This window comes from Sceloporus occidentalis, unplaced genomic scaffold (genome assembly GCF_023333645.1).
Source record: "Sceloporus occidentalis isolate IW3139 unplaced genomic scaffold, rSceOcc1.0.p SCAF_3, whole genome shotgun sequence".
Taxonomy (NCBI): domain Eukaryota; kingdom Metazoa; phylum Chordata; class Lepidosauria; order Squamata; family Phrynosomatidae; genus Sceloporus; species Sceloporus occidentalis.
This window is the reverse complement of record NW_028316983.1, coordinates 103,543,695-103,554,956: the sequence shown is the minus strand read 5'-3', so window position 1 is coordinate 103,554,956 and position 11,262 is coordinate 103,543,695. Positions and strand designations below refer to the sequence as shown.

Sequence of the window (11,262 nt, the reverse complement as noted above, 5' to 3'; positions counted from 1 at the left end):
TAATTTACTTTTCAGCCTAAATTTCTAGTTAGGGTTCAGTAACCAAAGGGGTCCTCCAACTGGGACAAAGGTGTTGGAGGTGGTTATATTTGTGGTTGTAGCTCTTGAGTATTTTTTTTTTTAAATTTCCAAATGAATTACATTTGGAATTCTTGGGTGGATTTCTGTCATCTCTGACGGTTTTCTGACAATTCTGGCACCCGCTGCAACATTTTATTTCTACCCTTGCGTGGGTATATTTTTAAATTATGTCACGCATTGAAACAAAAAGTCTCCTTTTTCATTTTTTAAGAGTTATAGTGCTATACTACACCAGAACCACAGTGAAAAGGCACTTAGTGCTGTAAGATTTTTTAAAATTTAGATAATTTTTAATTTAGCAGATCCAAGAAACTGCTACAAAAAGTTCCCTCTGGATTGAATGAATGATATGGAATGACATGGAAACAATTTTAATCAGTAAAACCCAAGGAGCTGTATTGTGAGAACTTGCTCATTTTTAGAGCAGTTCAGAAGGGCAAAGTGGGGGGATTATAGAGGAATGGAAAAGAAATAGGTTTTACTTGTTGAGGGGAGTTCTACACATATTTTGTGTGAACACTGGTGGTAGATGTTTTTCTTTTGTTATTTGCCTATATAATATACATAATAATTGTTTTTTGAATAACTTTAATTAGTGCATTAACAAAGCACTTACTAGTGAACATACAAAAAAGAAACAAAGGAATGAAAAAGGAAGAAAAACCAACCAACCAAACACAAATAAAAACAAAACCTCAAAAACCCCTACCATACTGCAACCTCACCCACCCACCACCTCTACTAAACATATAGCTTGTAAAACATGAAATTATTGAGCTTCCAAGTCATATTATATAATAATTATTTTGAGTTGTTAAAAGCTCTGAGGTGTAACACATAGGTATATCTGCACATCTCAAGTAAACAGGCTGCTTATGACATGTATTTACAGCTGTTGTCCAGCATATCAGCAACTGGTGATATGAGACTTTGCTGAACCCTGATAAGGTCATTTGAAAAGGTGTCTTCCCACAAATGAACATCTGAGAGGGAAAAGGCAGGAGGAGCAAGTGGAGAAAATACGAAAATGAATTAACGACCATGATTTCTGGGTGCTTATTCGTTGAATATAGTTGGTGAAAGAAAACAATTTCAAAGCCAGCTGTAGCTGAGAGTATTTTCAAGAGAGGGTGGTCATATAACCCCCTCCACAAAAACTGCATTAATTATTACTTTGAGATAGGGAGATAATGTATTTTACAGTTAGAAAAACTGTTGAGAACTCTATGTTCTCAAGCTCCTGTTCTGTGCATGCTTACTTGACAGTCAATACCATTGAGCTATGAGGAATACGCACTACTTTGGTGTGCACAAGACCAGGCCACCTGTCTTGGTGTGCCAGTATGATATAGGATGCCTTTACTGCCCCAACTGAACAAAGTCCCAGACTGTAATATTTCACTAATACTGATAATCCTGTGTGAATGGCAGACACACCAGTGCAAATACTTCAGTTCGTTAAAGAAACCCACATTCCTGTCTGCTTTTTTCACCTTCCTTTGCAAATGTTACTGTGTTCCACTTCCATTGGACTGTTAATTAAATTCCATTCTGGGTGCTATGTAAATAGTAAGGACACAGATCTCCTCTCCTGCTCACTTTTGCAGTCACTTATCTGTACTTCAAGTTCCAGATTTTTCTTAGATCAGTATTATACTCCAGCTGTCTGGGGTGTAACCAAAAAACAGCTTAGAATTCAGGTTCATTCCCAGGTTTTTCCACTTCAAAAGGTCTTAGAAAGTGGGGCTGGAAAAACAGCTTGGTCTGTTTCTTTTTTAAATGCTTTAAAAAGCATTTCTTGTTGGTTTCCAGGGCCAGTGAAAAGGGTCTATTTACTTTTTTCCCCTCACCAGACTTTCGCCAGCTCAAAATCCTCTACCAACACAACTTGCATTCCCACTTTGAAGTGTGGGAAGGCTTTTCATCCTTTCCTGTACCTTCATTGGAGTACGGCCCTGGAGACCAAGGTTCAAATCCACGATCAGCCATGAAAACCCACTGTGTGACTTTGGACAAGTCACACTTTCTTGGCCTCATGGGAAGGCAAAGGCAAACACCTTCTGAACAAATCTTGCTAGGAAAACCCCATGATAGGATTGGATTAGTAGAGTTACCAAAAGTTGGAAATTATTTAAAGGCACACAAGAAGAAGTAGCTTCTTGCATTTGGGAAGAAAATCAGCTTTGAGTAGAGAAGGGGTTGGGAACCAAAAGTTAAGCACCCTGTTTCCTTCTGCAGGTACTTGCGTCTCCATGCTTCCAGAGCAGGTGTACACACCATGATTCATTTACTTCACTTTCGTGGGGTAAAGGGGTGGTGTCTGGAGGGTAACATGACTCAGTGTCTGACTCTTTTCTTACCAGAGAAAATCCTGTAAGGAGAGAGGGTGGAAGAGCAATGCAAACTCATTGCAGGTGTGGACAGGAAAACTATATAATTGAGGTAAAGCTGGAGAAGTTTGGCTGATGTGTTCGAGATGCCTCTCCCTTCTTGACTGGTTATTGTGTATTTCCTGTTATAGAGTTATTTCATGTCCTGCAGCTTGGCTCTTTTCTCCTGAAGTGTTTTGCCATTTGGCACTGATGTTTGTTAATCATTGGCTTACTCTTAAACTAAATAGTTATAAATCCATTTGTTGTGATCTCAATCAGGTCCTAGTCTAGACCTTCCTTGTTCTAGCTGTTACCAGCAACTTTATTGCTTCCTGAAATTGTTTCCTTCCGGGGGAGAGTAATCCTCAGCCACGACAGTGAAATTTCCCACGTTAATTATAGGGTTGAATTTTACCTTTTTGTTTTTAAAAATAAAAAATAAATGAATGTTGACACATGCACATACCAAAAGAGAATTCTTCAAATGTTGTTTCTAAAAAAACCTAAAAAGAACAGATGGGGCGGTTTAATGTTTGTGCTGTATGTGGGTAATGAGATCTTACATTTTTTCTCAAAAAACAAGGATGTTCCTGTTTCTCAAGCCTTCTATTTAGCTACCGCTTACAAAGCAGCAAGAGACAGTGCATTCGTGGGAGTGAAGAAATCGGCTCAGTTCTCAGCATTGTAAAAAAGGTTTCTTAGCAGCACTGTCTCTCCCCTACTTGCTTTTTAAGTAAGAAGAAAGACTGAAGTTATATTTTCTCCTTGCTCAGCTCACCTTTGGTATCAAAACTTCACAAGAACAAAGCTGACTAGCTAAGCAAAACAAGGTAGGGTTATATGTAAGTGCAGGGGTGTGTGGTTGTTGTCATCCCCCACAAAAGCAGGAAAGTTGTTTTCAGGGGAAAGAGGAACTCTGCTTTCCCTGTTTGCAGAATAGCTGGTTTACTACAGCACTGATCCAGATGGAACATAGTAGGATATAATGCCCTCTCCTCAGCAATATGGGAAAGACCAGGGCAAGTCTGAACGTAGAAATGGTTTGATAGTGCTAAGTACCTTTTGTCTTGAGATACCTTGAGTCTAAAGCCACCTATGGGTGTTTTGAATCTTAAAGGTAAGTACAGGAACAAAACATTTCTGGTGCTGCTGGTAATATGCAGTACGCCTTTGAGATCTCAGAGAGCTGACATAATTTATAACAGACAACTCCCTCCCTAATTTTGCATAAAGAGGGAGAAATGATATGCTCACAAATTTATTGATGTACTCAAGGAAAATGCAAGTTAAGGTACTGCTTTGACTTCTCAAGTATAAGCAGTGCAAACATTTCTTCTTGGTTTTTAGGCTGCGGCAACGCTAAAACTTATGACATTACCCCTGCAGCTGTTTTCTTCCTATGCTTTGTCTTAGAAAGGTAGTCACACATGTATATACTGTCTGGGGGGGATACAATGTTGTGGCTAGTTAAAGAATGGCACAAAATGTGGAAACAGAAAATGGGGAAAGTGTCAGTTTCATTGTGAGGTTACATAAATCAGCAGGAAGAAGGAAGAGTACCATATTCATTATTATACATTAAGTGAATATTTGCAATAACTTGTCTCTGTTTAATTGTCTGATTTAATTTACAAGTAGAGATGGTCAATTTTAAATAATTTTTAGCAGCTCTTGACTTTTGTTTATCCATTGTGCATGGCTGTATTGTGCATGGTTGCATACTGCAACTTAATATTAGCTTGGCTTGAAGTTGATTCTTAGAATTAACAGTTTAGAGTTTAAAATCTTTTGTTGTTTTTGTTGTATCCCATCAAGTCATCTTTCACTGACAGTGATCCTATGAATTAGATCTCCAGTGACCTCCAAGATTCCAGATCATCAACTGCCCAGCTGAGATCTTGTAAACACAGGGCCATGGCTTTCTTTTTTACTCTTTCTGTAGTGTGGTCTCCCTCTTTTCTTCTACTTTACCAAGCATTATCGTCTTTTGCAGTGTGTCGCGTCATCTCACAGTATGTCCACAGTACAACACCCTCAGTTTAGTCACCTTGGCTTCCAGGAGGAGTTCAGACTTGATTTGCTGTGATCCATTTATTTGTCTTTAGCCATCCATTATCTGTAGAATTCTTCTCCAGCACCACATTTCAAATAACTTTACTTTCTTCCTATTAGCTGTCTTCACTGTCTAGCTTAATTATATATCTCTCTGTGTGTACCTATATTACTAAGACATGGCTATATGGAAACTGCATTGTAAGAGAGTACAATATATAGTGTATATTTTTGTTGGCACAAACTTGTTTGCAAACAGAAGCTCTCTGCCCTTCATTCTTTTTGAGATATTATAACTCAGGGATAAACCAAATGTGATGCTAATTGCATTAAAAAGTCAGCATGTGTTTTTTTTTTTTAAAAAAAAACTAAATATCTAGTATCTTAGGAACAGCATGACTAAACCATAGCAGAGTAGGAGGAAAGGGAATTTAATACCCATCCACCCGCCTTTGTTGTTGCCCAAATTAAAATCTCCTTTTTCAAAATTATTATTGGAAACTTCTTTCTTGCTGAAAATAGCAACCTCAGAGGGTGAGAATTGTTTTAGGGAAAGGGGCAAAGGCCTACCTCTGGGGGAGCATTGTTAAGCAATGAGCAGGAAACAGTTCTTACCTCCAGTCACTGGTCAGAGATGAGCTAGTTCCCCTGTTCATTGTTCAATAAATTGCTATATGTGTTTGCAGGTAGTAGTAGTGTGGTGTGTATTTGAGAACTATGTGGTTGTGCCTGTTCATATAAGCACTGTTACAGATGGTGTGTGACAGAGTGGAACAGCTACAACCACTACTGACATATGACTCTCATGAAGTTTTCTAGGCAGCAGTTTTGCTAGTCCTCGTCCCTTTTGTATAGCTATTTGTTGTATCATGTTAAGGGGAGAAAAGGTCATAATTTATTTAGCAGTTTTGAATATGTTAGTTATGAATATGGAAGTGGAAAAACCCCTGGGTAAGTCACATTCTCTCAGACTCGGAGGATGGCAGTGGCAAACCTCCTGTGAACAAATCTTGTAAAAAACCCCACAACACTCCATGATAGGGTTGCCTTCAGGTCACCATAAGTCAGAAATGACTTGAAGGCACATAACAACAACATGAATATGTAATCTAGAGTTAGTGATATGTGACTGTTTTATATTTACAGTCTCTGCATATTCCCTAGTCGAGGGAATATGTCAAGACTGTGAAAGTCATCAAATCTCCATTTACTGGGCAGCAGCCATTGCAGTTGATGGAGAGCTGTTCCCCTGTTGATTAGGAAGTAGAAGACTGGCTTTTCCACATACATACCTCACCCTCTTGGAGAAGCAAGCTGCAGTGTGAGAGAATTAAAACAGGTACCCACTTCTGCCTGTTGCAATGGAGATCTTTCATGGGAAGGAATGGGAAAGTCAACTGCTTCTCTAGTGACAGGGGAACAGATTCCTGTTGCTAGTAGTGGCTGCTGAACGAAGTTAGGGAGTAACTGTGGTTGGTTATGCATTCATAACTGCCTGAGTTAATTCCACCTTACCTTTCTAATGCAACACTATTATTTTGTATGTATACAAATAATAGTTTCCCCTTTTTTATCAACCAATTTTTATATGTCATGTTATTGTATAATCTGTTGCATAGCAAATCCAATTTTGTTCCTCTCTGTTTCATTTATTTCTTCGTCTTTTGTTCGGTGGCTTCCATTTTTGTCTTCTTTTCTTTTCTTTTTTCTTTTCTCATGTCCTTTTACAATTTAGTCTATTCACTTTTGTATTTATTCATACAAACTTTGCTTCGTCTCTTGCACTCCTGTTCCATTTACCTAATGTACATCCTTGTAGTTAGTAATAACTTATACTCTCCAATCATTTTTTTCCTTTATTCCTTTATAGTAATTTTTTTCCTTTTTTCTCCTCCATTATTCTTAGCTTCTGATTTTCCTTCCTGCACTATTCCCTTCTTGAACCTTCTTATTTTTTCTAACTTTCTTTAACTTTCTCTCCATCTGTTTTCCTTTCTATTCCTTTCTATATCTCTTTTACCACCCTCCTACATCACTTCTGTCCTTTTTCTCCTTTCCTTTAATCTCTCTTTAGAATAAAAGACAAATAATATTTTTTCTAAGAACAATATTTCTCGAGTATCATTACTAGACATGACAAAAGAGTAATTTTAACCAGTTACTCTTGGGTGAATGTTGTTAACGATTAATGAGTTATATTGCTGCAAGAACATATTATACAATCAGCCAAGTAGGACGCATAGAAGTCTCTTTGTCTCTAAAGTAGGACATCAGGTCAACAGGTTGTGTACACATTTCCTCACACAAACACATGTGCATAATCACAACCTTTTTTTCTTTAGAAAAAGGAAAAGAATTAGCATTGTATTTGTGTTGATTTTCATTTGATTTGATATTTACATTAGTAGGCTCTGATATTTTGCAATAAACAATTGTCATGAACAATTGCAATGCAATAGATTTGACTTGGTGTAACAGCTTTGGTACTTTCTTTTCTACTGAGAATACTCTAAAGCAGAACTTAATGGGAACAATTAAATTTGTTCTGTTTTTATGAGAAAATAGGTTTTGTTTATTCAAAAGATACTAAGGCAGATAGAAATTAATTTGCGTCACTTGGGTAAGCTTATAGTCTTAAAGTGTCAATAAAGATTCTAGCCAGCTGTTAACCATGGAGTCTAGTAAAGGTTTTATTAACTATTGTTAATACAATTTGCTGATACAAAATCCAACATGGTTTAGTGGTATGAGCATTGGTCTACAACCCTAGAGATCAGGGTTTGAAACCCCACTGAACCATGGAAACCCACTTGGACAAGTCACACTCTCTCAACCTCAAAGGAAGGCAAAGACAAATCCTTTCTGAACAAATCTTGCCAAGAAAACCCTGCAATAGGCTGGCCTTATGGTCGCCATAAGACAAAAATGACTTAAAGGCACACAATAGCAACAACAGTGTTGATACAGATGATTTAATGGTTGTGAAGAAGAGGGAATTTCAAAAGGTGTTGCTTGTTATCCGGTTGGCATGATAAGCAACACCTGTTGAAATTCCCTCTTCTGCACAATCATTAAAGGTACAGTATCCAATTCAGTTTTCAGTTTGGTAACCCTAATTAGGAATATTAAGAGTAAAGAGATTTTCTGAACAACACTGGAGGAAACCCTGATTCTCTCAGCCAGTTCGTCATACTGTTAGCATACCCAACATATACTGCATTATATTTGGGGCTTCACTATTTCATATTTTTAATCTGGAGCTAGGCATGTTCTTAAGAGGTCACAGAGACCTTTGGAGCACCAGGAGACTTTCCCATGGGAAGGTCATGTAGACCTGAAGACATGTGAAAGACCCAGGTAATACCTAGATACACAGCTGTAGCCTTTGTGTGCACAAAGAGATTCTTCCACTCATTGTGGCTCCCTCAGACTCTGCCTGAGCCCATCCTAATTTCCGTGGTCTCCTCTCCAAGACAGGTAACATATACATTTCTATACCACTTATCAGTGAACTCGGCACTCTCTAAGTGGTTTACAATCTGTAAGCTAACAAGCTGAGTATTTATTTTGCCAATCTACGAAAGTCAACCTTGGAGCCTTCTGGGTTCCAAGGCTGCAATACTGGCATTTAACCACTGCGCCACCAGGACCCCCTGGTAGATATCCACTATCCACTTTCCATACCTCTAGTTTGGTTATCTCTGAATGGTGTGTCTCGTTGAATTACTATGTGTTTGTTAGCACTCCTACATATTTTTAAATAAAAAGCTTCTTATTTACCCAGACTTGAGAGTTTTCCATAGTTAGTACTGGTATAAATAGGTGGAAATGATCCTCAGGTTACCCATCCTAACATAAGCTTCCTTGAGCTAATGAATTCCCTCAACATTTAAAGAGATACTGACACAATTGGTGGGGACCCTCCTTTCCCCCATCTGTCTTTGGGTAACAATGTGTTATCCATAGTTAAAAATCTGGGTGTTGTGTCTGTATGGTGTTATGACAACAATCTATGTCTTGTTCAATAGAGGGGGAGTTGTATTTATTGGTGGTAAATATTCTGTATGAATTACATATGACAGTGCCACATTATAAAAGAAGGAAGGAGTCAACAAAACTCCCATATATTCAAGATGTGATGATTTCCAGATACTTTCTACACACAGATTTGAACTTAGCCAAAGCCAGATCTCTTATCTCTCCTTTCACCATACATCACTGGCTCTATTAGAGATCTAAATCCAGGCACTCTCATAGGTAGAAACTATTCAGGCCTGGACTTGCTCTTGCCTTCCTGAGGTGCAGCACTCACCAGTGAAGCTTTCTCATGTGGTAACTTTAATCTTCACAAACATTCCAGGTTTGACCATTCTAGAAAACAATCCTTTGGTGTTTACATGGAAATGTTAACTAGATATGGAGCAGGAAATAGCCTTAAAATAACAAAACAGTTCCATGCATATATGTTGTAACTGATAGAGATGACACAGGTCTCAACAGATATTCTGTTATGATTCTGTGTAACTGTTCTCTAAAGTTATGCATGTAATAGAGACAGCTTTGGTTGCCTTGGTGGATGACATATGCAGGGAAGTGAACAAAGGGGAGTGTGTCCCTGTTGTTTTTGCCAGACCTCTCCGCAGCTTTCTAGGCCATCGACCATGGTATTTTTCTGGGCTACTGCTTTGGGATGCGACTTGGGGCATTGTTATGCAGTGGTTCCTGTCCTTTTTGGAGTCACTAACTCAAAACTGTTTTAAGTTTTGTTAGCTGCCTTGAGTCCCTAAGCATATAGGCAGGATATAAATAAATAAAATAATAATAAAAATAAAAGGTAATGGTGGATTTCTGTTGGCCTATGGTGTCACTCAGGGTTCTATTTTGTCTCCAATGCTATTTTAACATCTACATGATACTGCTGAGAGAGATCATCTGGAGTTTGGGGGTATGATGTCTCCAGTATGCTGATAACACTCAACCCTAATTTCTATATGATTCCAAGGAAGCTGTCTCGGTACTGAACCAATGTCTGCTGTCAGTAATGGAGTGGATCAGGATAAATAAATTTAAACTTAATTTAGGCAACATCATGTTCCTGGTCACTCAAAAGGTAGATCAGGGAATAGGGACTTAAACTGTATTGGATGAGGATACCCTATGAAATCTCAGGCTCACAACTTTGGTATTCTCCTGAATGCCCATCCATGCCCTAAAGACATGATTGACTTGGTTGATGAAGAAAGATTTGGATTTTGTGGCAGCTCATGCTGTTAATTAAACTTTTGTCACAAATACTGATGGAGCTATTGGAACCCCAATATTGCTTTGAACGGTATTCTGCCTACTGTTCATTCCATGGACTTCATCACATGGGGAAAATTGGCCATTTAAACAGTAATTTTCTGGGAAAGTGGCACGATCACGGTGAAGATTTTCACACAACATCATGATTAAAGAGGACTTATCCCAGGAATCACCAGGGAATAGCAGCAACAAAAAATTAACAGGGAAATCCCACGAATGATTTGTTGCTAGCTGTTCCCTGGTTAGTCCCAGGATAAGTCCTCTCTAACTGCAATGTGTGTGAAAATCTTCACTGCGATCGTGCAACTTTCCCAGGAAAATGACGATTTAAACCCCGATTTTCCCCACATGTGATAAACTCCCTAGTGTGTATCTTTAAAAAAAAGGTTATGAGCATTCAAATAAGGACCATATTTTTTCTTTTGTCATGGAAATGTTCCTAGTTTCAGATGCTTTCCAAAATACAGTAGTAATGTCAAAAAATTATAATACACTTTAAGAGTGGATTCTTACTGGGCATTCCTGCTGTTACTGTGACTTGGATATTTAGTTACTGGTTTAAATTATTTTTAAACTACTTAAAAGGTTTCTTTTGTGTTTGGATCTTATTTACAGGATCATATTCTTTCTGTAGAAAACCTAACCACTTAATCTGATACGATAATTACACTGTTGTTAATGAAGATTAATTATTATTTCTACTTGAATACTTCTTGAAATTAAAGTCGATTTGTGTGCATATAAAGTTATACCTGTTGCTTAATTCTTCTGTATATGCTCTCAGGTCAGTTCAGACATTTTACAAGAATTATTTTATACTCTTGTCTTACAGGTGAGTTAAACAAGCAATGAAATTCAAGAAAAATCTGTTTATACAAAGATCATCCTAACTCTCACTGAACTCAGTCTTGGGGCTTACCACAGGAAGTCTTCTAAACATTGTGTGTGTGATGTGTGCGTGCCTGCCTTCAAGTCTCCTATCGACTTATGTTAACCCCATGAATTTTATAGAATTTTCTTAGGTAAGGGATACTCAGAGGTGATTTTGTCAGTCCCTTCCTCCGAAATACAGTTTCCAGCACCTAGAATTCGTTGGCAGACTCCCATTCAATAGTAATCAGGGCTGATCTTGTTTGGCTTACAAGATCAGACAGGCTTTATTTTGACTTTTAGGATATTTAGACTTGGCTCTTCTAAACATTGCGTTGTCTTTTTTATTCATTTTGCAATCTTAATATACTCACATTTCATTGCTTATGTAATTAATTCATAGGAATATGTTTCAAAGGGACAAAAATATGCTCCGTAACAGATATCTCCAGCAAATTTCTAAGAATGATGCTCATGTAGCACTCTCCATGTCATATATTTCCTGATGCCATTTTATTTCACTGGCTCCTCCATCTTTCATCCTATTCTGGTCTTCATTCTTCTTTTAGTAACATTGTTATAA

The 11,262-nt window shown here is 37.9% G+C and overlaps 1 protein-coding gene across 12 annotated transcripts in view; it reads left to right on the top strand.

Moving 5' to 3' along the window:
- Positions 1–2,252: 2,252 nt before the first annotated feature.
- The window catches only part of SLC44A3 (solute carrier family 44 member 3), a 155,230-nt gene continuing 146,220 nt past the window's right edge, over positions 2,253–11,262 (top strand). For 10 of the 12 annotated variants that reach the window (XM_089515683.1, XM_089515677.1, XM_089515674.1 and 7 more), the window contains exons 1-2: positions 2,253–2,319; positions 2,445–2,523. The gene's annotated coding sequence lies outside the window, so the exon portion shown is untranslated. Of the gene's footprint in view, positions 2,320–2,444; positions 2,524–3,117; positions 3,284–11,262 lie in introns of those variants that run through there. The other 2 variants (XM_089515684.1, XM_089515672.1) reach the window with 1 other exon arrangement.